Genomic DNA, 27,462 nt, shown 5'->3' with positions numbered 1-27,462 from the left:
AGGCCTCACACGAGTACACTCAGACGGCTTCCGTCACGAGTAAACTCAGGCCTCTTAGGTGAGGCCTTCCGGCAGCAAAGAGAAGGTGGGCGCGAGGAGTGTGCCTCAGGCAGCTTAGGACCCGCAACTGTCTCGTCTACCACGGAGGGGAATAAGGTTTGCCCAGGGTCGCCCAGTTTCAAAGCTGAGCTCACGTAGTTATCCTCAGTGGTTTCCGATTACCTCAAGGAAACACACGGGAGGAACAGGGCCCTTCCATGGAGGCCCGTTTGGGCACAGGGACCTCTGCGTGGGATCTACTGGGTAAGTATGGCAGTACCTTAGGTAGGCCTCAGGGACCAAGGCTGTCGTCTGGCTCATTCCTTAGCTGTGTTAAGTGTGGAAAACGTGCTGGTCCTCAGGCGGGGCCCACAGCCTAGCTTTCGCTTCTGTGAGAGTGCTGTCCCGAGTCTCCTCCTGGAGCCAGTCGTCAGCACGGTGCCTTTTGGCACTGCAGTTCTCTTTCAGTCAAGGAGGCCGTGCGACTGGCAAAGGGAGTCTGCGCAGCACTGCCTTCGCGAGGCTCTTTGACGCCTGGGGCACTCGACCCAGGCAAGCCAGAGAGCAGTACGTTGCCCTTGCTATGAAAATGTGAAGCGCTTTCTCCAGGGCCCTGTTGAGCCTAAGGTTCCTCAGAAGCCAGGAGCCGCCGTTCCGGCACGGAGAGAAGTCATCCTGCCAACTTGGCGAACGAGCTCCTATCCTGTGTGCCCCCAGGTGCGTGGCAGAGTTAAGGCACTCCGTGGTGGAGTATGGCCTCATGGAAACCACTGCACACCCAACTCCCCCGACGTGAAACACTGGAACTTACCTTGAGGCCTGAGGTCACCTTTCGTTCGGCCGGAGCTGAACATGTGGTGCCGTGGGAGGAGTTCCTAGAAAGGGATCGCCAGCACGGTTTTCGTTTTGAGAGAACACGCAGCCTCGGCCCACAACAACAATCCTGCCGTGCAGAGACGTCGGGCCGCTAGTGCCGTTCAGGCAGCTTTGAAGCCAAGCGCAAGGCGCCTCCAAACGGGGAGAAAGCGTACTCTCCCCTCCGCGTCCCACGTTCAAGCTGAATGACGCAGCATGTTTCTCGGAAGGCTCTGCCGAGCTATCCGGTACAAGGGAGAGAGTGCCTGCCTCTGCTGAGAAAGGTTTTGACGTGGGGATTGCTGGACAGGCGGAAGAGCGTTCCCCAGGCCGTGCAAAGTTTAGGCTTTGGTGACTCTGGATGGTCCCAAGGGTCCAGAATCGTCCCTGGGAAAGCTGTCCTCTTTTGCTTTCTCCGGCTGGAAGTAAACAGCTGGCAACCGACTGCCGTACGCAGACGTCCTGGGGGAGCCCCCCGGTTTCATTTGGGACGCACGTGGGTGTCTCACAGAAGAGCCCAAATTCCTAATTGGGGGCACACCAGCGTGGAATGTAAGGCTGTTTAGAACTGCGTACCCTGAGGCCGCCGGAAGGCCGTACAGACGAGAGCTTTCGAGCGAACAGGGCAGCGCTTCGCCATCATCGTTGCCCGTTCACGGAGCTTAATCAAACGAATGCCTTTACTTCCTGTGGCTCAAACGCAACAGAGGAGTTGGAAGGCATACAGTGCCCTTTGACAGTTGTTACGACGAACGTGAGTGCACAGTGTCTCGTGAAATAAATCCCTAGCACTGTTGAAGCATCCCGTTAACGCATGCTTCTTCGCTCCTATGGCACTCCGAGGTGTTACTGACGGGGGAAGTCTGGACTTTTACCTGAGGCCGGGGGGGCTCACAATTCTTTTGTCGGCGAGCTCCAGAGTGCTCTTGCTGAAGCTCCCAGCAAGGACCTGAGAGCAGCAGGCCTCACACGAGTACACTCAGACGGCTTCCGTCACGAGTAAACTCAGGCCTCTTAGGTGAGGCCTTCCGGCAGCAAAGAGAAGGTGGGCGCGAGGAGTGTGCCTCAGGCAGCTTAGGACCCGCAACTGTCTCGTCTACCACGGAGGGGAATAAGGTTTGCCCAGGGTCGCCCAGTTTCAAAGCTGAGCTCACGTAGTTATCCTCAGTGGTTTCCGATTACCTCAAGGAAACACACGGGAGGAACAGGGCCCTTCCATGGAGGCCCGTTTGGGCACAGGGACCTCTGCGTGGGATCTACTGGGTAAGTATGGCAGTACCTTAGGTAGGCCTCAGGGACCAAGGCTGTCGTCTGGCTCATTCCTTAGCTGTGTTAAGTGTGGAAAACGTGCTGGTCCTCAGGCGGGGCCCACAGCCTAGCTTTCGCTTCTGTGAGAGTGCTGTCCCGAGTCTCCTCCTGGAGCCAGTCGTCAGCACGGTGCCTTTTGGCACTGCAGTTCTCTTTCAGTCAAGGAGGCCGTGCGACTGGCAAAGGGAGTCTGCGCAGCACTGCCTTCGCGAGGCTCTTTGACGCCTGGGGCACTCGACCCAGGCAAGCCAGAGAGCAGTACGTTGCCCTTGCTATGAAAATGTGAAGCGCTTTCTCCAGGGCCCTGTTGAGCCTAAGGTTCCTCAGAAGCCAGGAGCCGCCGTTCCGGCACGGAGAGAAGTCATCCTGCCAGCTTGGCGAACGAGCTCCTATCCTGTGTGCCCCCAGGAGCGTCGCAGAGTTAAGGCACTCCGTGGTGGAGTATGGCCTCATGGAAACCACTGCACACCCAACTCCCCCGACGTGAAACACTGGAACTTACCTTGAGGCCTGAGGTCACCTTTCGTTCGGCCGGAGCTGAACATGTGGTGCCGTGGGAGGAGTTCCTAGAAAGGGATCGCCAGCACGGTTTTCGTTTTGAGAGAACACGCAGCCTCGGCCCACAGCGACAATCCTGCCGTGCAGAGACGTCGGGCCGCTAGTGCCGTTCAGGCAGCTTTGAAGCCAAGCGCAAGGCGCCTCCAAACGGGGAGAAAGCGTACTCTCCCCTCCGCGTCCCACGTTCAAGCTGAATGACGCAGCATGTTTCTCGGAAGGCTCTGCCGAGCTATCCGGTACAAGGGAGAGAGTGCCTGCCTCTGCTGAGAAAGGTTTTGACGTGGGGATTGCTGGACAGGCGGAAGAGCGTTCCCCAGGCCGTGCAAAGTTTAGGCTTTGGTGACTCTGGATGGTCCCAAGGGTCCAGAATCGTCCCTGGGAAAGCTGTCCTCTTTTGCTTTCTCCGGCTGGAAGTAAACAGCTGGCAACCGACTGCCGTACGCAGACGTCCTGGGGGAGCCCCCCGGTTTCATTTGGGACGCACGTGGGTGTCTCACAGAAGAGCCCAAATTCCTAATTGGGGGCACACCAGCGTGGAATGTAAGGCTGTTTAGAACTGCGTACCCTGAGGCCGCTGGAAGGCCGTACAGACGAGAGCTTTCGAGCGAACAGGGCAGCGCTTCGCCATCATCGTTGCCCGTTCACGGAGCTTAATCAAACGAATGCCTTTACTTCCTGTGGCTCAAACGCAACAGAGGAGTTGGAAGGCATACAGTGCCCTTTGACAGTTGTTACGACGAACGTGAGTGCACAGTGTCTCGTGAAATAAATCCCTAGCACTGTTGAAGCATCCCGTTAACGCATGCTTCTTCGCTCCTATGGCACTCCGAGGTGTTACTGACGGGGGAAGTCTGGACTTTTACCTGAGGCCGGGGGGGCTCACAATTCTTTTGTCGGCGAGCTCCAGAGTGCTCTTGCTGAAGCTCCCAGCAAGGACCTGAGAGCAGCAGGCCTCACACGAGTACACTCAGACGGCTTCCGTCACGAGTAAACTCAGGCCTCTTAGGTGAGGCCTTCCGGCAGCAAAGAGAAGGTGGGCGCGAGGAGTGTGCCTCAGGCAGCTTAGGACCCGCAACTGTCTCGTCTACCACGGAGGGGAATAAGGTTTGCCCAGGGTCGCCCAGTTTCAAAGCTGAGCTCACGTAGTTATCCTCAGTGGTTTCCGATTACCTCAAGGAAACACACGGGAGGAACAGGGCCCTTCCATGGAGGCCCGTTTGGGCACAGGGACCTCTGCGTGGGATCTACTGGGTAAGTATGGCAGTACCTTAGGTAGGCCTCAGGGACCAAGGCTGTCGTCTGGCTCATTCCTTAGCTGTGTTAAGTGTGGAAAACGTGCTGGTCCTCAGGCGGGGCCCACAGCCTAGCTTTCACTTCTGTGAGAGTGCTGTCCCGAGTCTCCTCCTGGAGCCAGTCGTCAGCACGGTGCCTTTTGGCACTGCAGTTCTCTTTCAGTCAAGGAGGCCGTGCGACTGGCAAAGGGAGTCTGCGCAGCACTGCCTTCGCGAGGCTCTTTGACGCCTGGGGCACTCGACCCAGGCAAGCCAGAGAGCAGTACGTTGCCCTTGCTATGAAAATGTGAAGCGCTTTCTCCAGGGCCCTGTTGAGCCTAAGGTTCCTCAGAAGCCAGGAGCCGCCGTTCCGGCACGGAGAGAAGTCATCCTGCCAACTTGGCGAAGGAGCTCCTATCCTGTGTGCCCCCAGGAGCGTCGCAGAGTTAAGGCACTCCGTGGTGGAGTATGGCCTCATGGAAACCACTGCACACCCAACTCCCCCGACGTGAAACACTGGAACTTACCTTGAGGCCTGAGGTCACCTTTCGTTCGGCCGGAGCTGAACATGTGGTGCCGTGGGAGGAGTTCCTAGAAAGGGATCGCCAGCACGGTTTTCGTTTTGAGAGAACACGCAGCCTCGGCCCACAACGACAATCCTGCCGTGCAGAGACGTCGGGCCGCTAGTGCCGTTCAGGCAGCTTTGAAGCCAAGCGCAAGGCGCCTCCAAACGGGGAGAAAGCGTACTCTCCCCTCCGCGTCCCACGTTCAAGCTGAATGACGCAGCATGTTTCTCGGAAGGCTCTGCCGAGCTATCCGGTACAAGGGAGAGAGTGCCTGCCTCTGCTGAGAAAGGTTTTGACGTGGGGATTGCTGGACAGGCGGAAGAGCGTTCCCCAGGCCGTGCAAAGTTTAGGCTTTGGTGACTCTGGATGGTCCCAAGGGTCCAGAATCGTCCCTGGGAAAGCTGTCCTCTTTTGCTTTCTCCGGCTGGAAGTAAACAGCTGGCAACCGACTGCCGTACGCAGACGTCCTGGGGGAGCCCCCCGGTTTCATTTGGGATGCACGTGGGTGTCTCACAGAAGAGCCCAAATTCCTAATTGGGGGCACACCAGCGTGGAATGTAAGGCTGTTTAGAACTGCGTACCCTGAGGCCGCCGGAAGGCCGTACAGACGAGAGCTTTCGAGCGAACAGGGCAGCGCTTCGCCATCATCGTTGCCCGTTCACGGAGCTTAATCAAACGAATGCCTTTACTTCCTGTGGCTCAAACGCAACAGAGGAGTTGGAAGGCATACAGTGCCCTTTGACAGTTGTTACGACGAACGTGAGTGCACAGTGTCTCGTGAAATAAATCCCTAGCACTGTTGAAGCATCCCGTTAACGCATGCTTCTTCGCTCCTATGGCACTCCGAGGTGTTACTGACGGGGGAAGTCTGGACTTTTACCTGAGGCCGGGGGGGCTCACAATTCTTTTGTCGGCGAGCTCCAGAGTGCTCTTGCTGAAGCTCCCAGCAAGGACCTGAGAGCAGCAGGCCTCACACGAGTACACTCAGACGGCTTCCGTCACGAGTAAACTCAGGCCTCTTAGGTGAGGCCTTCCGGCAGCAAAGAGAAGGTGGGCGCGAGGAGTGTGCCTCAGGCAGCTTAGGACCCGCAACTGTCTCGTCTACCACGGAGGGGAATAAGGTTTGCCCAGGGTCGCCCAGTTTCAAAGCTGAGCTCACGTAGTTATCCTCAGTGGTTTCCGATTACCTCAAGGAAACACACGGGAGGAACAGGGCCCTTCCATGGAGGCCCGTTTGGGCACAGGGACCTCTGCGTGGGATCTACTGGGTAAGTAAGGCAGTACCTTAGGTAGGCCTCAGGGACCAAGGCTGTCGCCTGGCTCATGCCTTAGCTGTGTTAAGTGTGGAAAACGTGCTGGTCCTCAGGCTGGGCCCACAGCCTAGCTTTCGCTTCTGTGAGAGTGCTGTCCCGAGTCTCCTCCTGGAGCCAGTCGTCAGCACGGTGCCTTTTGGCACTGCAGTTCTCTTTCAGTCAAGGAGGCCGTGCGACTGGCAAAGGGAGTCTGCGCAGCACTGCCTTCGCGAGGCTCTTTGACGCCTGGGGCACTCGACCCAGGCAAGCCAGAGAGCAGTACGTTGCCCTTGCTATGAAAATGTGAAGCGCTTTCTCCAGGGCCCTGTTGAGGCTAAGGTTCCTCAGAAGCCAGGAGCCGCCGTTCCGGCACGGAGAGAAGTCATCCTGCCAGCTTGGCGAACGAGCTCCTATCCTGTGTGCCCCCAGGAGCGTCGCAGAGTTAAGGCACTCCGTGGTGGAGTATGGCCTCATGGAAACCACTGCACACCCAACTCCCCCGACGTGAAACACTGGAACTTACCTTGAGGCCTGAGGTCACCTTTCGTTCGGCCGGAGCTGAACATGTGGTGCCGTGGGAGGAGTTCCTAGAAAGGGATCGCCAGCACGGTTTTCGTTTTGCGAGAACACGCAGCCTCGGCCCACAGCGACAATCCTGCCGTGCAGAGACGTCGGGCCGCTAGTGCCGTTCAGGCAGCTTTGAAGCCAAGCGCAAGGCGCCTCCAAACGGGGAGAAAGCGTACTCTCCCCTCCGCGTCCCACGTTCAAGCTGAATGACGCAGCATGTTTCTCGGAAGGCTCTGCCGAGCTATCCGGTACAAGGGAGAGAGTGCCTGCCTCTGCTGAGAAAGGTTTTGACGTGGGGATTGCTGGACAGGCGGAAGAGCGTTCCCCAGGCCGTGCAAAGTTTAGGCTTTGGTGACTCTGGATGGTCCCAAGGGTCCAGAATCGTCCCTGGGAAAGCTGTCCTCTTTTGCTTTCTCCGGCTGGAAGTAAACAGCTGGCAACCGACTGCCGTACGCAGACGTCCTGGGGGAGCCCCCCGGTTTCATTTGGGACGCACGTGGGTGTCTCACAGAAGAGCCCAAATTCCTAATTGGGGGCACACCAGCGTGGAATGTAAGGCTGTTTAGAACTGCGTACCCTGAGGCCGCCGGAAGGCCGTACAGACGAGAGCTTTCGAGCGAACAGGGCAGCGCTTCGCCATCATCGTTGCCCGTTCACGGAGCTTAATCAAACGAATGCCTTTACTTCCTGTGGCTCAAACGCAACAGAGGAGTTGGAAGGCATACAGTGCCCTTTGACAGTTGTTACGACGAACGTGAGTGCACAGTGTCTCGTGAAATAAATCCCTAGCACTGTTGAAGCATCCCGTTAACGCATGCTTCTTCGCTCCTATGGCACTCCGAGGTGTTACTGACGGGGGAAGTCTGGACTTTTACCTGAGGCCGGGGGGGCTCACAATTCTTTTGTCGGCGAGCTCCAGAGTGCTCTTGCTGAAGCTCCCAGCAAGGACCTGAGAGCAGCAGGCCTCACACGAGTACACTCAGACGGCTTCCGTCACGAGTAAACTCAGGCCTCTTAGGTGAGGCCTTCCGGCAGCAAAGAGAAGGTGGGCGCGAGGAGTGTGCCTCAGGCAGCTTAGGACCCGCAACTGTCTCGTCTACCACGGAGGGGAATAAGGTTTGCCCAGGGTCGCCCAGTTTCAAAGCTGAGCTCACGTAGTTATCCTCAGTGCTTTCCGATTACCTCAAGGAAACACACGGGAGGAACAGGGCCCTTCCATGGAGGCCCGTTTGGGCACAGGGACCTCTGCGTGGGATCTACTGGGTAAGTATGGCAGTACCTTAGGTAGGCCTCAGGGACCAAGGCTGTCGTCTGGCTCATTCCTTAGCTGTGTTAAGTGTGGAAAACGTGCTGGTCCTCAGGCGGGGCCCACAGCCTAGCTTTCGCTTCTGTGAGAGTGCTGTCCCGAGTCTCCTCCTGGAGCCAGTCGTCAGCACGGTGCCTTTTGGCACTGCAGTTCTCTTTCAGTCAAGGAGGCCGTGCGACTGGCTAAGGGAGTCTGCGCAGCACTGCCTTCGCGAGGCTCTTTGACGCCTGGGGCACTCGACCCAGGCAAGCCAGAGAGCAGTACGTTGCCCTTGCTATGAAAATGTGAAGCGCTTTCTCCAGGGCCCTGTTGAGGCTAAGGTTCCTCAGAAGCCAGGAGCCGCCGTTCCGGCACGGAGAGAAGTCATCCTGCCAGCTTGGCGAACGAGCTCCTATCCTGTGTGCCCCCAGGAGCGTCGCAGAGTTAAGGCACTCCGTGGTGGAGTATGGCCTCATGGAAACCACTGCACACCCAACTCCCCCGACGTGAAACACTGGAACTTACCTTGAGGCCTGAGGTCACCTTTCGTTCGGCCGGAGCTGAACATGTGGTGCCGTGGGAGGAGTTCCTAGAAAGGGATCGCCAGCACGGTTTTCGTTTTGAGAGAACACGCAGCCTCGGCCCACAGCGACAATCCTGCCGTGCAGAGACGTCGGGCCGCTAGTGCCGTTCAGGCAGCTTTGAAGCCAAGCGCAAGGCGCCTCCAAACGGGGAGAAAGCGTACTCTCCCCTCCGCGTCCCACGTTCAAGCTGAATGACGCAGCATGTTTCTCGGAAGGCTCTGCCGAGCTATCCGGTACAAGGGAGAGAGTGCCTGCCTCTGCTGAGAAAGGTTTTGACGTGGGGATTGCTGGACAGGCGGAAGAGCGTTCCCCAGGCCGTGCAAAGTTTAGGCTTTGGTGACTCTGGATGGTCCCAAGGGTCCAGAATCGTCCCTGGGAAAGCTGTCCTCTTTTGCTTTCTCCGGCTGGAAGTAAACAGCTGGCAACCGACTGCCGTACGCAGACGTCCTGGGGGAGCCCCCCGGTTTCATTTGGGACGCACGTGGGTGTCTCACAGAAGAGCCCAAATTCCTAATTGGGGGCACACCAGCGTGGAATGTAAGGCTGTTTAGAACTGCGTACCCTGAGGCCGCCGGAAGGCCGTACAGACGAGAGCTTTCGAGCGAACAGGGCAGCGCTTCGCCATCATCGTTGCCCGTTCACGGAGCTTAATCAAACGAATGCCTTTACTTCCTGTGGCTCAAACGCAACAGAGGAGTTGGAAGGCATACAGTGCCCTTTGACAGTTGTTACGACGAACGTGAGTGCACAGTGTCTCGTGAAATAAATCCCTAGCACTGTTGAAGCATCCCGTTAACGCATGCTTCTTCGCTCCTATGGCACTCCGAGGTGTTACTGACGGGGGAAGTCTGGACTTTTACCTGAGGCCGGGGGGGCTCACAATTCTTTTGTCGGCGAGCTCCAGAGTGCTCTTGCTGAAGCTCCCAGCAAGGACCTGAGAGCAGCAGGCCTCACACGAGTACACTCAGACGGCTTCCGTCACGAGTAAACTCAGGCCTCTTAGGTGAGGCCTTCCGGCAGCAAAGAGAAGGTGGGCGCGAGGAGTGTGCCTCAGGCAGCTTAGGACCCGCAACTGTCTCGTCTACCACGGAGGGGAATAAGGTTTGCCCAGGGTCGCCCAGTTTCAAAGCTGAGCTCACGTAGTTATCCTCAGTGGTTTCCGATTACCTCAAGGAAACACACGGGAGGAACAGGGCCCTTCCATGGAGGCCCGTTTGGGCACAGGGACCTCTGCGTGGGATCTACTGGGTAAGTATGGCAGTACCTTAGGTAGGCCTCAGGGACCAAGGCTGTCGTCTGGCTCATTCCTTAGCTGTGTTAAGTGTGGAAAACGTGCTGGTCCTCAGGCGAGGCCCACAGCCTAGCTTTCGCTTCTGTGAGAGTGCTGTCCCGAGTCTCCTCCTGGAGCCAGTCGTCAGCACGGTGCCTTTTCGCACTGCAGTTCTCTTTCAGTCAAGGAGGCCGTGCGACTGGCAAAGGGAGTCTGCGCAGCACTGCCTTCGCGAGGCTCTTTGACGCCTGGGGCACTCGACCCAGGCAAGCCAGAGAGCAGTACGTTGCCCTTGCTATGAAAATGTGAAGCGCTTTCTCCAGGGCCCTGTTGAGGCTAAGGTTCCTCAGAAGCCAGGAGCCGCCGTTCCGGCACGGAGAGAAGTCATCCTGCCAGCTTGGCGAACGAGCTCCTATCCTGTGTGCCCCCAGGAGCGTCGCAGAGTTAAGGCACTCCGTGGTGGAGTATGGCCTCATGGAAACCACTGCACACCCAACTCCCCCGACGTGAAACACTGGAACTTACCTTGAGGCCTGAGGTCACCTTTCGTTCGGCCGGAGCTGAACATGTGGTGCCGTGGGAGGAGTTCCTAGAAAGGGATCGCCAGCACGGTTTTCGTTTTGCGAGAACACGCAGCCTCGGCCCACAACGACAATCCTGCCGTGCAGAGACGTCGGGCCGCTAGTGCCGTTCAGGCAGCTTTGAAGCCAAGCGCAAGGCGCCTCCAAACGGGGAGAAAGCGTACTCTCCCCTCCGCGTCCCACGTTCAAGCTGAATGACGCAGCATGTTTCTCGGAAGGCTCTGCCGAGCTATCCGGTACAAGGGAGAGAGTGCCTGCCTCTGCTGAGAAAGGTTTTGACGTGGGGATTGCTGGACAGGCGGAAGAGCGTTCCCCAGGCCGTGCAAAGTTTAGGCTTTGGTGACTCTGGATGGTCCCAAGGGTCCAGAATCGTCCCTGGGAAAGCTGTCCTCTTTTGCTTTCTCCGGCTGGAAGTAAACCGCTGGCAACCGACTGCCGTACGCAGACGTCCTGGGGGAGCCCCCCGGTTTCATTTGGGACGCACGTGGGTGTCTCACAGAAGAGCCCAAATTCCTAATTGGGGGCACACCAGCGTGGAATGTAAGGCTGTTTAGAACTGCGTAGCCTGAGGCCGCCGGAAGGCCGTACAGACGAGAGCTTTCGAGCGAACAGGGCAGCGCTTCGCCATCATCGTTGCCCGTTCACGGAGCTTAATCAAACGAATGCCTTTACTTCCTGTGGCTCAAACGCAACAGAGGAGTTGGAAGGCATACAGTGCCCTTTGACAGTTGTTACGACGAACGTGAGTGCACAGTGTCTCGTGAAATAAATCCCTAGCACTGTTGAAGCATCCCGTTAACGCATGCTTCTTCGCTCCTATGGCACTCCGAGGTGTTACTGACGGGGGAAGTCTGGACTTTTACCTGAGGCCGGGGGGGCTCACAATTCTTTTGTCGGCGAGCTCCAGAGTGCTCTTGCTGAAGCTCCCAGCAAGGACCTGAGAGCAGCAGGCCTCACACGAGTACACTCAGACGGCTTCCGTCACGAGTAAACTCAGGCCTCTTAGGTGAGGCCTTCCGGCAGCAAAGAGAAGGTGGGCGCGAGGAGTGTGCCTCAGGCAGCTTAGGACCCGCAACTGTCTCGTCTACCACGGAGGGGAATAAGGTTTGCCCAGGGTCGCCCAGTTTCAAAGCTGAGCTCACGTAGTTATCCTCAGTGGTTTCCGATTACCTCAAGGAAACACACGGGAGGAACAGGGCCCTTCCATGGAGGCCCGTTTGGGCACAGGGACCTCTGCGTGGGATCTACTGGGTAAGTATGGCAGTACCTTAGGTAGGCCTCAGGGACCAAGGCTGTCGTCTGGCTCATTCCTTAGCTGTGTTAAGTGTGGAAAACGTGCTGGTCCTCAGGCGGGGCCCACAGCCTAGCTTTCGCTTCTGTGAGAGTGCTGTCCCGAGTCTCCTCCTGGAGCCAGTCGTCAGCACGGTGCCTTTTGGCACTGCAGTTCTCTTTCAGTCAAGGAGGCCGTGCGACTGGCAAAGGGAGTCTGCGCAACACTGCCTTCGCGAGGCTCTTTGACGCCTGGGGCACTCGACCCAGGCAAGCCAGAGAGCAGTACGTTGCCCTTGCTATGAAAATGTGAAGCGCTTTCTCCAGGGCCCTGTTGAGGCTAAGGTTCCTCAGAAGCCAGGAGCCGCCGTTCCGGCACGGAGAGAAGTCATCCTGCCAGCTTGGCGAACGAGCTCCTATCCTGTGTGCCCCCAGGAGCGTCGCAGAGTTAAGGCACTCCGTGGTGGAGTATGGCCTCATGGAAACCACTGCACACCCAACTCCCCCGACGTGAAACACTGGAACTTACCTTGAGGCCTGAGGTCACCTTTCGTTCGGCCGGAGCTGAACATGTGGTGCCGTGGGAGGAGTTCCTAGAAAGGGATCGCCAGCACGGTTTTCGTTTTGAGAGAACACGCAGCCTCGGCCCACAGCGACAATCCTGCCGTGCAGAGACGTCGGGCCGCTAGTGCCGTTCAGGCAGCTTTGAAGCCAAGCGCAAGGCGCCTCCAAACGGGGAGAAAGCGTACTCTCCCCTCCGCGTCCCACGTTCAAGCTGAATGACGCAGCATGTTTCTCGGAAGGCTCTGCCGAGCTATCCGGTACAAGGGAGAGAGTGCCTGCCTCTGCTGAGAAAGGTTTTGACGTGGGGATTGCTGGACAGGCGGAAGAGCGTTCCCCAGGCCGTGCAAAGTTTAGGCTTTGGTGACTCTGGATGGTCCCAAGGGTCCAGAATCGTCCCTGGGAAAGCTGTCCTCTTTTGCTTTCTCCGGCTGGAAGTAAACCGCTGGCAACCGACTGCCGTACGCAGACGTCCTGGGGGAGCCCCCCGGTTTCATTTGGGACGCACGTGGGTGTCTCACAGAAGAGCCCAAATTCCTAATTGGGGGCACACCAGCGTGGAATGTAAGGCTGTTTAGAACTGCGTACCCTGAGGCCGCCGGAAGGCCGTACAGACGAGAGCTTTCGAGCGAACAGGGCAGCGCTTCGCCATCATCGTTGCCCGTTCACGGAGCTTAATCAAACGAATGCCTTTACTTCCTGTGGCTCAAACGCAACAGAGGAGTTGGAAGGCATACAGTGCCCTTTGACAGTTGTTACGACGAACGTGAGTGCACAGTGTCTCGTGAAATAAATCCCTAGCACTGTTGAAGCATCCCGTTAACGCATGCTTCTTCGCTCCTATGGCACTCCGAGGTGTTACTGACGGGGGAAGTCTGGACTTTTACCTGAGGCCGGGGGGGCTCACAATTCTTTTGTCGGCGAGCTCCAGAGTGCTCTTGCTGAAGCTCCCAGCAAGGACCTGAGAGCAGCAGGCCTCACACGAGTACACTCAGACGGCTTCCGTCACGAGTAAACTCAGGCCTCTTAGGTGAGGCCTTCCGGCAGCAAAGAGAAGGTGGGCGCGAGGAGTGTGCCTCAGGCAGCTTAGGACCCGCAACTGTCTCGTCTACCACGGAGGGGAATAAGGTTTGCCCAGGGTCGCCCAGTTTCAAAGCTGAGCTCACGTAGTTATCCTCAGTGGTTTCCGATTACCTCAAGGAAACACACGGGAGGAACAGGGCCCTTCCATGGAGGCCCGTTTGGGCACAGGGACCTCTGCGTGGGATCTACTGGGTAAGTATGGCAGTACCTTAGGTAGGCCTCAGGGACCAAGGCTGTCGTCTGGCTCATTCCTTAGCTGTGTTAAGTGTGGAAAACGTGCTGGTCCTCAGGCGGGGCCCACAGCCTAGCTTTCGCTTCTGTGAGAGTGCTGTCCCGAGTCTCCTCCTGGAGCCAGTCGTCAGCACGGTGCCTTTTGGCACTGCAGTTCTCTTTCAGTCAAGGAGGCCGTGCGACTGGCAAAGGGAGTCTGCGCAGCACTGCCTTCGCGAGGCTCTTTGACGCCTGGGGCACTCGACCCAGGCAAGCCAGAGAGCAGTACGTTGCCCTTGCTATGAAAATGTGAAGCGCTTTCTCCAGGGCCCTGTTGAGGCTAAGGTTCCTCAGAAGCCAGGAGCCGCCGTTCCGGCACGGAGAGAAGTCATCCTGCCAGCTTGGCGAACGAGCTCCTATCCTGTGTGCCCCCAGGAGCGTCGCAGAGTTAAGGCACTCCGTGGTGGAGTATGGCCTCATGGAAACCACTGCACACCCAACTCCCCCGACGTGAAACACTGGAACTTACCTTGAGGCCTGAGGTCACCTTTCGTTCGGCCGGAGCTGAACATGTGGTGCCGTGGGAGGAGTTCCTAGAAAGGGATCGCCAGCACGGTTTTCGTTTTGAGAGAACACGCAGCCTCGGCCCACAGCGACAATCCTGCCGTGCAGAGACGTCGGGCCGCTAGTGCCGTTCAGGCAGCTTTGAAGCCAAGCGCAAGGCGCCTCCAAACGGGGAGAAAGCGTACTCTCCCCTCCGCGTCCCACGTTCAAGCTGAATGACGCAGCATGTTTCTCGGAAGGCTCTGCCGAGCTATCCGGTACAAGGGAGAGAGTGCCTGCCTCTGCTGAGAAAGGTTTTGACGTGGGGATTGCTGGACAGGCGGAAGAGCGTTCCCCAGGCCGTGCAAAGTTTAGGCTTTGGTGACTCTGGATGGTCCCAAGGGTCCAGAATCGTCCCTGGGAAAGCTGTCCTCTTTTGCTTTCTCCGGCTGGAAGTAAACAGCTGGCAACCGACTGCCGTACGCAGACGTCCTGGGGGAGCCCCCCGGTTTCATTTGGGACGCACGTGGGTGTCTCACAGAAGAGCCCAAATTCCTAATTGGGGGCACACCAGCGTGGAATGTAAGGCTGTTTAGAACTGCGTACCCTGAGGCCGCTGGAAGGCCGTACAGACGAGAGCTTTCGAGCGAACAGGGCAGCGCTTCGCCGTCATCGTTGCCCGTTCACGGAGCTTAATCAAACGAATGCCTTTACTTCCTGTGGCTCAAACGCAACAGAGGAGTTGGAAGGCATACAGTGCCCTTTGACAGTTGTTACGACGAACGTGAGTGCACAGTGTCTCGTGAAATAAATCCCTAGCACTGTTGAAGCATCCCGTTAACGCATGCTTCTTCGCTCCTATGGCACTCCGAGGTGTTACTGACGGGGGAAGTCTGGACTTTTACCTGAGGCCGGGGGGGCTCACAATTCTTTTGTCGGCGAGCTCCAGAGTGCTCTTGCTGAAGCTCCCAGCAAGGACCTGAGAGCAGCAGGCCTCACACGAGTACACTCAGACGGCTTCCGTCACGAGTAAACTCAGGCCTCTTAGGTGAGGCCTTCCGGCAGCAAAGAGAAGGTGGGCGCGAGGAGTGTGCCTCAGGCAGCTTAGGACCCGCAACTGTCTCGTCTACCACGGAGGGGAATAAGGTTTGCCCAGGGTCGCCCAGTTTCAAAGCTGAGCTCACGTAGTTATCCTCAGTGGTTTCCGATTACCTCAAGGAAACACACGGGAGGAACAGGGCCCTTCCATGGAGGCCCGTTTGGGCACAGGGACCTCTGCGTGGGATCTACTGGGTAAGTATGGCAGTACCTTAGGTAGGCCTCAGGGACCAAGGCTGTCGTCTGGCTCATTCCTTAGCTGTGTTAAGTGTGGAAAACGTGCTGGTCCTCAGGCGGGGCCCACAGCCTAGCTTTCGCTTCTGTGAGAGTGCTGTCCCGAGTCTCCTCCTGGAGCCAGTCGTCAGCACGGTGCCTTTTGGCACTGCAGTTCTCTTTCAGTCAAGGAGGCCGTGCGACTGGCTAAGGGAGTCTGCGCAGCACTGCCTTCGCGAGGCTCTTTGACGCCTGGGGCACTCGACCCAGGCAAGCCAGAGAGCAGTACGTTGCCCTTGCTATGAAAATGTGAAGAGCTTTCTCCAGGGCCCTGTTGAGGCTAAGGTTCCTCAGAAGCCAGGAGCCGCCGTTCCGGCACGGAGAGAAGTCATCCTGCCAGCTTGGCGAACGAGCTCCTATCCTGTGTGCCCCCAGGAGCGTCGCAGAGTTAAGGCACTCCGTGGTGGAGTATGGCCTCATGGAAACCACTGCACACCCAACTCCCCCGACGTGAAACACTGGAACTTACCTTGAGGCCTGAGGTCACCTTTCGTTCGGCCGGAGCTGAACATGTGGTGCCGTGGGAGGAGTTCCTAGAAAGGGATCGCCAGCACGGTTTTCGTTTTGAGAGAACACGCAGCCTCGGCCCACAGCGACAATCCTGCCGTGCAGAGACGTCGGGCCGCTAGTGCCGTTCAGGCAGCTTTGAAGCCAAGCGCAAGGCGCCTCCAAACGGGGAGAAAGCGTACTCTCCCCTCCGCGTCCCACGTTCAAGCTGAATGACGCAGCATGTTTCTCGGAAGGCTCTGCCGAGCTATCCGGTACAAGGGAGAGAGTGCCTGCCTCTGCTGAGAAAGGTTTTGACGTGGGGATTGCTGGACAGGCGGAAGAGCGTTCCCCAGGCCGTGCAAAGTTTAGGCTTTGGTGACTCTGGATGGTCCCAAGGGTCCAGAATCGTCCCTGGGAAAGCTGTCCTCTTTTGCTTTCTCCGGCTGGAAGTAAACCGCTGGCAACCGACTGCCGTACGCAGACGTCCTGGGGGAGCCCCCCGGTTTCATTTGGGACGCACGTGGGTGTCTCACAGAAGAGCCCAAATTCCTAATTGGGGGCACACCAGCGTGGAATGTAAGGCTGTTTAGAACTGCGTAGCCTGAGGCCGCCGGAAGGCCGTACAGACGAGAGCTTTCGAGCGAACAGGGCAGCGCTTCGCCATCATCGTTGCCCGTTCACGGAGCTTAATCAAACGAATGCCTTTACTTCCTGTGGCTCAAACGCAACAGAGGAGTTGGAAGGCATACAGTGCCCTTTGACAGTTGTTACGACGAACGTGAGTGCACAGTGTCTCGTGAAATAAATCCCTAGCACTGTTGAAGCATCCCGTTAACGCATGCTTCTTCGCTCCTATGGCACTCCGAGGTGTTACTGACGGGGGAAGTCTGGACTTTTACCTGAGGCCGGGGGGGCTCACAATTCTTTTGTCGGCGAGCTCCAGAGTGCTCTTGCTGAAGCTCCCAGCAAGGACCTGAGAGCAGCAGGCCTCACACGAGTACACTCAGACGGCTTCCGTCACGAGTAAACTCAGGCCTCTTAGGTGAGGCCTTCCGGCAGCAAAGAGAAGGTGGGCGCGAGGAGTGTGCCTCAGGCAGCTTAGGACCCGCAACTGTCTCGTCTACCACGGAGGGGAATAAGGTTTGCCCAGGGTCGCCCAGTTTCAAAGCTGAGCTCACGTAGTTATCCTCAGTGGTTTCCGATTACCTCAAGGAAACACACGGGAGGAACAGGGCCCTTCCATGGAGGCCCGTTTGGGCACAGGGACCTCTGCGTGGGATCTACTGGGTAAGTAAGGCAGTACCTTAGGTAGGCCTCAGGGACCAAGGCTGTCGCCTGGCTCATGCCTTAGCTGTGTTAAGTGTGGAAAACGTGCTGGTCCTCAGGCTGGGCCCACAGCCTAGCTTTCGCTTCTGTGAGAGTGCTGTCCCGAGTCTCCTCCTGGAGCCAGTCGTCAGCACGGTGCCTTTTCGCACTGCAGTTCTCTTTCAGTCAAGGAGGCCGTGCGACTGGCAAAGGGAGTCTGCGCAACACTGCCTTCGCGAGGCTCTTTGACGCCTGGGGCACTCGACCCAGGCAAGCCAGAGAGCAGTACGTTGCCCTTGCTATGAATGTGAAGAGCTTTCTCCAGGGCCCTGTTGAGGCTAAGGTTCCTCAGAAGCCAGGAGCCGCCGTTCCGGCACGGAGAGAAGTCATCTTGCCAGCTTGGCGAACGAGCTCCTATCCTGTGTGTCCCCAGGAGCGTCGCAGAGTTAAGGCACTCCGTGGTGGAGTATGGCCTCATGGAAACCACTGCACACCCAACTCCCCCGACGTGAAACACTGGAACTTACCTTGAGGCCTGAGGTCACCTTTCGTTCGGCCGGAGCTGAACATGTGGTGCCGTGGGAGGAGTTCCTAGAAAGGGATCGCCAGCACGGTTTTCGTTTTGCGAGAACACGCAGCCTCGGCCCACAACGACAATCCTGCCGTGCAGAGACGTCGGGCCGCTAGTGCCGTTCAGGCAGCTTTGAAGCCAAGCGCAAGGCGCCTCCAAACGGGGAGAAAGCGTACTCTCCCCTCCGCGTCCCACGTTCAAGCTGAATGACGCAGCATGTTTCTCGGAAGGCTCTGCCGAGCTATCCGGTACAAGGGAGAGAGTGCCTGCCTCTGCTGAGAAAGGTTTTGACGTGGGGATTGCTGGACAGGCGGAAGAGCGTTCCCCAGGCCGTGCAAAGTTTAGGCTTTGGTGACTCTGGATGGTCCCAAGGGTCCAGAATCGTCCCTGGGAAAGCTGTCCTCTTTTGCTTTCTCCGGCTGGAAGTAAACCGCTGGCAACCGACTGCCGTACGCAGACGTCCTGGGGGAGCCCCCCGGTTTCATTTGGGACGCACGTGGGTGTCTCACAGAAGAGCCCAAATTCCTAATTGGGGGCACACCAGCGTGGAATGTAAGGCTGTTTAGAACTGCGTAGCCTGAGGCCGCCGGAAGGCCGTACAGACGAGAGCTTTCGAGCGAACAGGGCAGCGCTTCGCCATCATCGTTGCCCGTTCACGGAGCTTAATCAAACGAATGCCTTTACTTCCTGTGGCTCAAACGCAACAGAGGAGTTGGAAGGCATACAGTGCCCTTTGACAGTTGTTACGACGAACGTGAGTGCACAGTGTCTCGTGAAATAAATCCCTAGCACTGTTGAAGCATCCCGTTAACGCATGCTTCTTCGCTCCTATGGCACTCCGAGGTGTTACTGACGGGGGAAGTCTGGACTTTTACCTGAGGCCGTGGGGGCTCACAATTCTTTTGTCGGCGAGCTCCAGAGTGCTCTTGCTGAAGCTCCCAGCAAGGACCTGAGAGCAGCAGGCCTCACACGAGTACACTCAGACGGCTTCCGTCACGAGTAAACTCAGGCCTCTTAGGTGAGGCCTTCCGGCAGCAAAGAGAAGGTGGGCGCGAGGAGTGTGCCTCAGGCAGCTTAGGACCCGCAACTGTCTCGTCTACCACGGAGGGGAATAAGGTTTGCCCAGGGTCGCCCAGTTTCAAAGCTGAGCTCACGTAGTTATCCTCAGTGGTTTCCGATTACCTCAAGGAAACACACGGGAGGAACAGGGCCCTTCCATGGAGGCCCGTTTGGGCACAGGGACCTCTGCGTGGGATCTACTGGGTAAGTAAGGCAGTACCTTAGGTAGGCCTCAGGGACCAAGGCTGTCGCCTGGCTCATGCCTTAGCTGTGTTAAGTGTGGAAAACGTGCTGGTCCTCAGGCTGGGCCCACAGCCTAGCTTTCGCTTCTGTGAGAGTGCTGTCCCGAGTCTCCTCCTGGAGCCAGTCGTCAGCACGGTGCCTTTTCGCACTGCAGTTCTCTTTCAGTCAAGGAGGCCGTGCGACTGGCAAAGGGAGTCTGCGCAACACTGCCTTCGCGAGGCTCTTTGACGCCTGGGGCACTCGACCCAGGCAAGCCAGAGAGCAGTACGTTGCCCTTGCTATGAATGTGAAGCGCTTTCTCCAGGGCCCTGTTGAGGCTAAGGTTCCTCAGAAGCCAGGAGCCGCCGTTCCGGCACGGAGAGAAGTCATCCTGCCAGCTTGGCGAACGAGCTCCTATCCTGTGTGCCCCCAGGAGCGTCGCAGAGTTAAGGCACTCCGTGGTGGAGTATGGCCTCATGGAAACCACTGCACACCCAACTCCCCCGACGTGAAACACTGGAACTTACCTTGAGGCCTGAGGTCACCTTTCGTTCGGCCGGAGCTGAACATGTGGTGCCGTGGGAGGAGTTCCTAGAAAGGGATCGCCAGCACGGTTTTCGTTTTGAGAGAACACGCAGCCTCGGCCCACAACGACAATCCTGCCGTGCAGAGACGTCGGGCCGCTAGTGCCGTTCAGGCAGCTTTGAAGCCAAGCGCAAGGCGCCTCCAAACGGGGAGAAAGCGTACTCTCCCCTCCGCGTCCCACGTTCAAGCTGAATGACGCAGCATGTTTCTCGGAAGGCTCTGCCGAGCTATCCGGTACAAGGGAGAGAGTGCCTGCCTGTGCTGAGAAAGGTTTTGACGTGGGGATTGCTGGACAGGCGGAAGAGCGTTCCCCAGGCCGTGCAAAGTTTAGGCTTTGGTGACTCTGGATGGTCCCAAGGGTCCAGAATCGTCCCTGGGAAAGCTGTCCTCTTTTGCTTTCTCCGGCTGGAAGTAAACAGCTGGCAACCGACTGCCGTACGCAGACGTCCTGGGGGAGCCCCCCGGTTTCATTTGGGACGCACGTGGGTGTCTCACAGAAGAGCCCAAATTCCTAATTGGGGGCACACCAGCGTGGAATGTAAGGCTGTTTAGAACTGCGTACCCTGAGGCCGCTGGAAGGCCGTACAGACGAGAGCTTTCGAGCGAACAGGGCAGCGCTTCGCCATCATCGTTGCCCGTTCACGGAGCTTAATCAAACGAATGCCTTTACTTCCTGTGGCTCAAACGCAACAGAGGAGTTGGAAGGCATACAGTGCCTTTGACAGTTGTTACGACGAACGTGAGAGCACAGTGTCTCGTGAAATAAATCCCTAGCACTGTTGAAGCATCCCGTTAATGCATGCTTCTTCGCTCCTATGGCACTCCGAGGTGTTACTGACGGGGGAAGTCTGGACTTTTACCTGAGGCCGGGGGGGCTCACAATTCTTTTGTCGGCGAGCTCCAGAGTGCTCTTGCTGAAGCTCCCAGCAAGGACCTGAGAGCAGCAGGCCTCACACGAGTACACTCAGACGGCTTCCGTCACGAGTAAACTCAGGCCTCTTAGGTGAGGCCTTCCGGCAGCAAAGAGAAGGTGGGCGCGAGGAGTGTGCCTCAGGCAGCTTAGGACTCGCAACTGTCTCGTCTACCACGGAGGGGAATAAGGTTTGCCCAGGGTGGCCCAGTTTCAAAGCTGAGCTCACGTAGTTATCCTCAGTGGTTTCCGATTACCTGAAGGAAACACACGGGAGGAACAGGGCCCTTCCCTGGAGGACCGTTTGGGCACAGGGACCTCTGCGTGGGATCTACTGGGTAAGTATGGCAGTACCTTAGGTAGGCCTCAGGGACCAAGGCTGTCGCCTGGCTCATGCCTTAGCTGTGTTAAGTGTGGAAAACGTGCTGGTCCTCAGGCTGGGCCCACAGCCTAGCTTTCGCTTCTGTGAGAGTGCTGTCCCGAGTCTCCTCCTGGAGCCAGTCGTCAGCACGGTGCCTTTTGGCACTGCAGTTCTCTTTCAGTCAAGGAGGCCGTGCGACTGGCAAAGGGAGTCTGCGCAGCACTGCCTTCGCGAGGCTCTTTGACGCCTGGGGCACTCGACCCAGGCAAGCCAGAGAGCAGTACGTTGCCCTTGCTATGAAAATGTGAAGCGCTTTCTCCAGGGCCCTGTTGAGGCTAAGGTTCCTCAGAAGCCAGGAGCCGCCGTTCCGGCACGGAGAGAAGTCATCCTGCCAGCTTGGCGAACGAGCTCCTATCCTGTGTGCCCCCAGGAGCGTCGCAGAGTTAAGGCACTCCGTGGTGGAGTATGGCCTCATGGAAACCACTGCACACCCAACTCCCCCGACGTGAAACACTGGAACTTACCTTGAGGCCTGAGGTCACCTTTCGTTCGGCCGGAGCTGAACATGTGGTGCCGTGGGAGGAGTTCCTAGAAAGGGATCGCCAGCACGGTTTTCGTTTTGCAAGAACACGCAGCCTCGGCCCACAACGACAATCCTGCCGTGCAGAGACGTCGGGCCGCTAGTGCCGTTCAGGCAGCTTTGAAGCCAAGCGCAAGGCGCCTCCAAACGGGGAGAAAGCGTACTCTCCCCTCCGCGTCCCACGTTCAAGCTGAATGACGCAGCATGTTTCTCGGAAGGCTCTGCCGAGCTATCCAGTACAAGGGAGAGAGTGCCTGCCTCTGCTGAGAAAGGTTTTGACGTGGGGATTGCTGGACAGGCGGAAGAGCGTTCCCCAGGCCGTGCAAAGTTTAGGCTTTGGTGACTCTGGATGGTCCCAAGGGTCCAGAATCGTCCCTGGGAAAGCTGTCCTCTTTTGCTTTCTCCGGCTGGAAGTAAACAGCTGGCAACCGACTGCCGTACGCAGACGTCCTGGGGGAGCCCCCCGGTTTCATTTGGGACGCACGTGGGTGTCTCACAGAAGAGCCCAAATTCCTAATTGGGGGCACACCAGCGTGGAATGTAAGGCTGTTTAGAACTGCGTACCCTGAGGCCGCTGGAAGGCCGTACAGACGAGAGCTTTCGAGCGAACAGGGCAGCGCTTCGCCATCATCGTTGCCCGTTCACGGAGCTTAATCAAACGAATGCCTTTACTTCCTGTGGCTCAAACGCAACAGAGGAGTTGGAAGGCATACAGTGCCCTTTGACAGTTGTTACGACGAACGTGAGTGCACAGTGTCTCGTGAAATAAATCCCTAGCACTGTTGAAGCATCCCGTTAACGCATGCTTCTTCGCTCCTATGGCACTCCGAGGTGTTACTGACGGGGGAAGTCTGGACTTTTACCTGAGGCCGTGGGGGCTCACAATTCTTTTGTCGGCGAGCTCCAGAGTGCTCTTGCTGAAGCTCCCAGCAAGGACCTGAGAGCAGCAGGCCTCACACGAGTACACTCAGACGGCTTCCGTCACGAGTAAACTCAGGCCTCTTAGGTGAGGCCTTCCGGCAGCAAAGAGAAGGTGGGCGCGAGGAGTGTGCCTCAGGCAGCTTAGGACCCGCAACTGTCTCGTCTACCACGGAGGGGAATAAGGTTTGCCCAGGGTCGCCCAGTTTCAAAGCTGAGCTCACGTAGTTATCCTCAGTGGTTTCCGATTACCTCAAGGAAACACACGGGAGGAACAGGGCCCTTCCATGGAGGCCCGTTTGGGCACAGGGACCTCTGCGTGGGATCTACTGGGTAAGTAAGGCAGTACCTTAGGTAGGCCTCAGGGACCAAGGCTGTCGCCTGGCTCATGCCTTAGCTGTGTTAAGTGTGGAAAACGTGCTGGTCCTCAGGCTGGGCCCACAGCCTAGCTTTCGCTTCTGTGAGAGTGCTGTCCCGAGTCTCCTCCTGGAGCCAGTCGTCAGCACGGTGCCTTTTCGCACTGCAGTTCTCTTTCAGTCAAGGAGGCCGTGCGACTGGCAAAGGGAGTCTGCGCAACACTGCCTTCGCGAGGCTCTTTGACGCCTGGGGCACTCGACCCAGGCAAGCCAGAGAGCAGTACGTTGCCCTTGCTATGAAAATGTGAAGCGCTTTCTCCAGGGCCCTGTTGAGGCTAAGGTTCCTCAGAAGCCAGGAGCCGCCGTTCCGGCACGGAGAGAAGTCATCCTGCCAGCTTGGCGAACGAGCTCCTATCCTGTGTGCCCCCAGGAGCGTCGCAGAGTTAAGGCACTCCGTGGTGGAGTATGGCCTCATGGAAACCACTGCACACCCAACTCCCCCGACGTGAAACACTGGAACTTACCTTGAGGCCTGAGGTCACCTTTCGTTCGGCCGGAGCTGAACATGTGGTGCCGTGGGAGGAGTTCCTAGAAAGGGATCGCCAGCACGGTTTTCGTTTTGAGAGAACACGCAGCCTCGGCCCACAACGACAATCCTGCCGTGCAGAGACGTCGGGCCGCTAGTGCCGTTCAGGCAGCTTTGAAGCCAAGCGCAAGGCGCCTCCAAACGGGGAGAAAGCGTACTCTCCCCTCCGCGTCCCACGTTCAAGCTGAATGACGCAGCATGTTTCTCGGAAGGCTCTGCCGAGCTATCCGGTACAAGGGAGAGAGTGCCTGCCTCTGCTGAGAAAGGTTTTGACGTGGGGATTGCTGGACAGGCGGAAGAGCGTTCCCCAGGCCGTGCAAAGTTTAGGCTTTGGTGACTCTGGATGGTCCCAAGGGTCCAGAATCGTCCCTGGGAAAGCTGTCCTCTTTTGCTTTCTCCGGCTGGAAGTAAACAGCTGGCAACCGACTGCCGTACGCAGACGTCCTGGGGGAGCCCCCCGGTTTCATTTGGGACGCACGTGGGTGTCTCACAGAAGAGCCCAAATTCCTAATTGGGGGCACACCAGCGTGGAATGTAAGGCTGTTTAGAACTGCGTACCCTGAGGCCGCCGGAAGGCCGTACAGACGAGAGCTTTCGAGCGAACAGGGCAGCGCTTCGCCATCATCGTTGCCCGTTCACGGAGCTTAATCAAACGAATGCCTTTACTTCCTGTGGCTCAAACGCAACAGAGGAGTTGGAAGGCATACAGTGCCTTTGACAGTTGTTACGACGAACGTGAGAGCACAGTGTCTCGTGAAATAAATCCCTAGCACTGTTGAAGCATCCCGTTAACGCATGCTTCTTCGCTCCTATGGCACTCCGAGGTGTTACTGACGGGGGAAGTCTGGACTTTTACCTGAGGCCGGGGGGGCTCACAATTCTTTTGTCGGCGAGCTCCAGAGTGCTCTTGCTGAAGCTCCCAGCAAGGACCTGAGAGCAGCAGGCCTCACACGAGTACACTCAGACGGCTTCCGTCACGAGTAAACTCAGGCCTCTTAGGTGAGGCCTTCCGGCAGCAAAGAGAAGGTGGGCGCGAGGAGTGTGCCTCAGGCAGCTTAGGACTCGCAACTGTCTCGTCTACCACGGAGGGGAATAAGGTTTGCCCAGGGTGGCCCAGTTTCAAAGCTGAGCTCACGTAGTTATCCTCAGTGGTTTCCGATTACCTCAAGGAAACACACGGGAGGAACAGGGCCCTTCCATGGAGGACCGTTTGGGCACAGGGACCTCTGCGTGGGATCTACTGGGTAAGTATGGCAGTACCTTAGGTAGGCCTCAGGGACCAAGGCTGTCGCCTGGCTCATGCCTTAGCTGTGTTAAGTGTGGAAAACGTGCTGGTCCTCAGGCTGGGCCCACAGCCTAGCTTTCGCTTCTGTGAGAGTGCTGTCCCGAGTCTCCTCCTGGAGCCAGTCGTCAGCACGGTGCCTTTTGGCACTGCAGTTCTCTTTCAGTCAAGGAGGCCGTGCGACTGGCAAAGGGAGTCTGCGCAGCACTGCCTTCGCGAGGCTCTTTGACGCCTGGGGCACTCGACCCAGGCAAGCCAGAGAGCAGTACGTTGCCCTTGCTATGAATGTGAAGAGCTTTCTCCAGGGCCCTGTTGAGGCTAAGGTTCCTCAGAAGCCAGGAGCCGCCGTTCCGGCACGGAGAGAAGTCATCCTGCCAGCTTGGCGAACGAGCTCCTATCCTGTGTGCCCCCAGGAGCGTCGCAGAGTTAAGGCACTCCGTGGTGGAGTATGGCCTCATGGAAACCACTGCACACCCAACTACCCCGACGTGAAACACTGGAACTTACCTTGAGGCCTGAGGTCACCTTTCGTTCGGCCGGAGCTGAACATGTGGTGCCGTGGGAGGAGTTCCTAGAAAGGGATCGCCAGCACGGTTTTCGTTTTGAGAGAACACGCAGCCTCGGCCCACAACGACAATCCTGCCGTGCAGAGACGTGGGGCCGCTAGTGCCGTTCAGGCAGCTTTGAAGCCAAGCGCAAGGCGCCTCCAAGCGGGGAGAAAGCGTACTCTCCCCTCCGCGTCCCACGTTCAAGCTGAATGACGCAGCATGTTTCTCGGAAGGCTCTGCCGAGCTATCCGGTACAAGGGAGAGAGTGCCTGCCTCTGCTGAGAAAGGTTTTGACGTGGGGATTGCTGGACAGGCGGAAGAGCGTTCCCCAGGCCGTGCAAAGTTTAGGCTTTGGTGACTCTGGATGGTCCCAAGGGTCCAGAATCGTCCCTGGGAAAGCTGTCCTCTTTTGCTTTCTCCGGCTGGAAGTAAACAGCTGGCAACCGACTGCCGTACGCAGACGTCCTGGGGGAGCCCCCCGGTTTCATTTGGGACGCACGTGGGTGTCTCACAGAAGAGCCCAAATTCCTAATTGGGGGCACACCAGCGTGGAATGTAAGGCTGTTTAGAACTGCGTAGCCTGAGGCCGCCGGAAGGCCGTACAGACGAGAGCTTTCGAGCGAACAGGGCAGCGCTTCGCCATCATCGTTGCCCGTTCACGGAGCTTAATCAAACGAATGCCTTTACTTCCTGTGGCTCAAACGCAACAGAGGAGTTGGAAGGCATACAGTGCCCTTTGACAGTTGTTACGACGAACGTGAGTGCACAGTGTCTCGTGAAATAAATCCCTAGCACTGTTGAAGCATCCCGTTAACGCATGCTTCTTCGCTCCTATGGCACTCCGAGGTGTTACTGACGGGGGAAATCTGGACTTTTACCTGAGGCCGGGGGGGCTCACAATTCTTTTGTCGGCGAGCTCCAGAGTGCTCTTGCTGAAGCTCCCAGCAAGGACCTGAGAGCAGCAGGCCTCACACGAGTACACTCAGACGGCTTCCGTCACGAGTAAACTCAGGCCTCTTAGGTGAGGCCTTCCGGCAGCAAAGAGAAGGTGGGCGCGAGGAGTGTGCTTCAGGCAGCTTAGGACCCGCAACTGTCTCGTCTACCACGGAGGGGAATAAGGTTTGCCCAGGGTCGCCCAGTTTCAAAGCTGAGCTCACGTAGTTATCCTCAGTGGTTTCCGATTACCTCAAGGAAACACACGGGAGGAACAGGGCCCTTCCATGGAGGCCCGTTTGGGCACAGGGACCTCTGCGTGGGATCTACTGGGTAAGTATGGCAGTACCTTAGGTAGGCCTCAGGGACCAAGGCTGTCGCCTGGCTCATGCCTTAGCTGTGTTAAGTGTGGAAAACGTGCTGGTCCTCAGGCTGGGCCCACAGCCTAGCTTTCGCTTCTGTGAGAGTGCTGTCCCGAGTCTCCTCCTGGAGCCAGTCGTCAGCACGGTGCCTTTTGGCACTGCAGTTCTCTTTCAGTCAAGGAGGCCGTGCGACTGGCAAAGGGAGTCTGCGCAGCACTGCCTTCGCGAGGCTCTTTGACGCCTGGGGCACTCGACCCAGGCAAGCCAGAGAGCAGTACGTTGCCCTTGCTATGAAAATGTGAAGCGCTTTCTCCAGGGCCCTGTTGAGGCTAAGGTTCCTCAGAAGCCAGGAGCCGCCGTTCCGGCACGGAGAGAAGTCATCCTGCCAGCTTGGCGAACGAGCTCCTATCCTGTGTGCCCCCAGGAGCGTCGCAGAGTTAAGGCACTCCGTGGTGGAGTATGGCCTCATGGAAACCACTGCACACCCAACTCCCCCGACGTGAAACACTGGAACTTACCTTGAGGCCTGAGGTCACCTTTCGTTCGGCCGGAGCTGAACATGTGGTGCCGTGGGAGGAGTTCCTAGAAAGGGATCGCCAGCACGGTTTTCGTTTTGAGAGAACACGCAGCCTCGGCCCACAGCGACAATCCTGCCGTGCAGAGACGTCGGGCCGCTAGTGCCGTTCAGGCAGCTTTGAAGCCAAGCGCAAGGCGCCTCCAAACGGGGAGAAAGCGTACTCTCCCCTCCGCGTCCCACGTTCAAGCTGAATGACGCAGCATGTTTCTCGGAAGGCTCTGCCGAGCTATCCGGTACAAGGGAGAGAGTGCCTGCCTCTGCTGAGAAAGGTTTTGACGTGGGGATTGCTGGACAGGCGGAAGAGCGTTCCCCAGGCCGTGCAAAGTTTAGGCTTTGGTGACTCTGGATGGTCCCAAGGGTCCAGAATCGTCCCTGGGAAAGCTGTCCTCTTTTGCTTTCTCCGGCTGGAAGTAAACCGCTGGCAACCGACTGCCGTACGCAGACGTCCTGGGGGAGCCCCCCGGTTTCATTTGGGACGCACGTGGGTGTCTCACAGAAGAGCCCAAATTCCTAATTGGGGGCACACCAGCGTGGAATGTAAGGCTGTTTAGAACTGCGTAGCCTGAGGCCGCCGGAAGGCCGTACAGACGAGAGCTTTCGAGCGA

The sequence above is a fragment of the Delphinus delphis genome, unplaced genomic scaffold (assembly GCF_949987515.2).
Source record: "Delphinus delphis unplaced genomic scaffold, mDelDel1.2 scaffold_78, whole genome shotgun sequence".
NCBI classification, from domain to species: Eukaryota; Metazoa; Chordata; class Mammalia; order Artiodactyla; family Delphinidae; genus Delphinus; species Delphinus delphis.
This window is presented reverse-complemented; position numbering follows the sequence as displayed.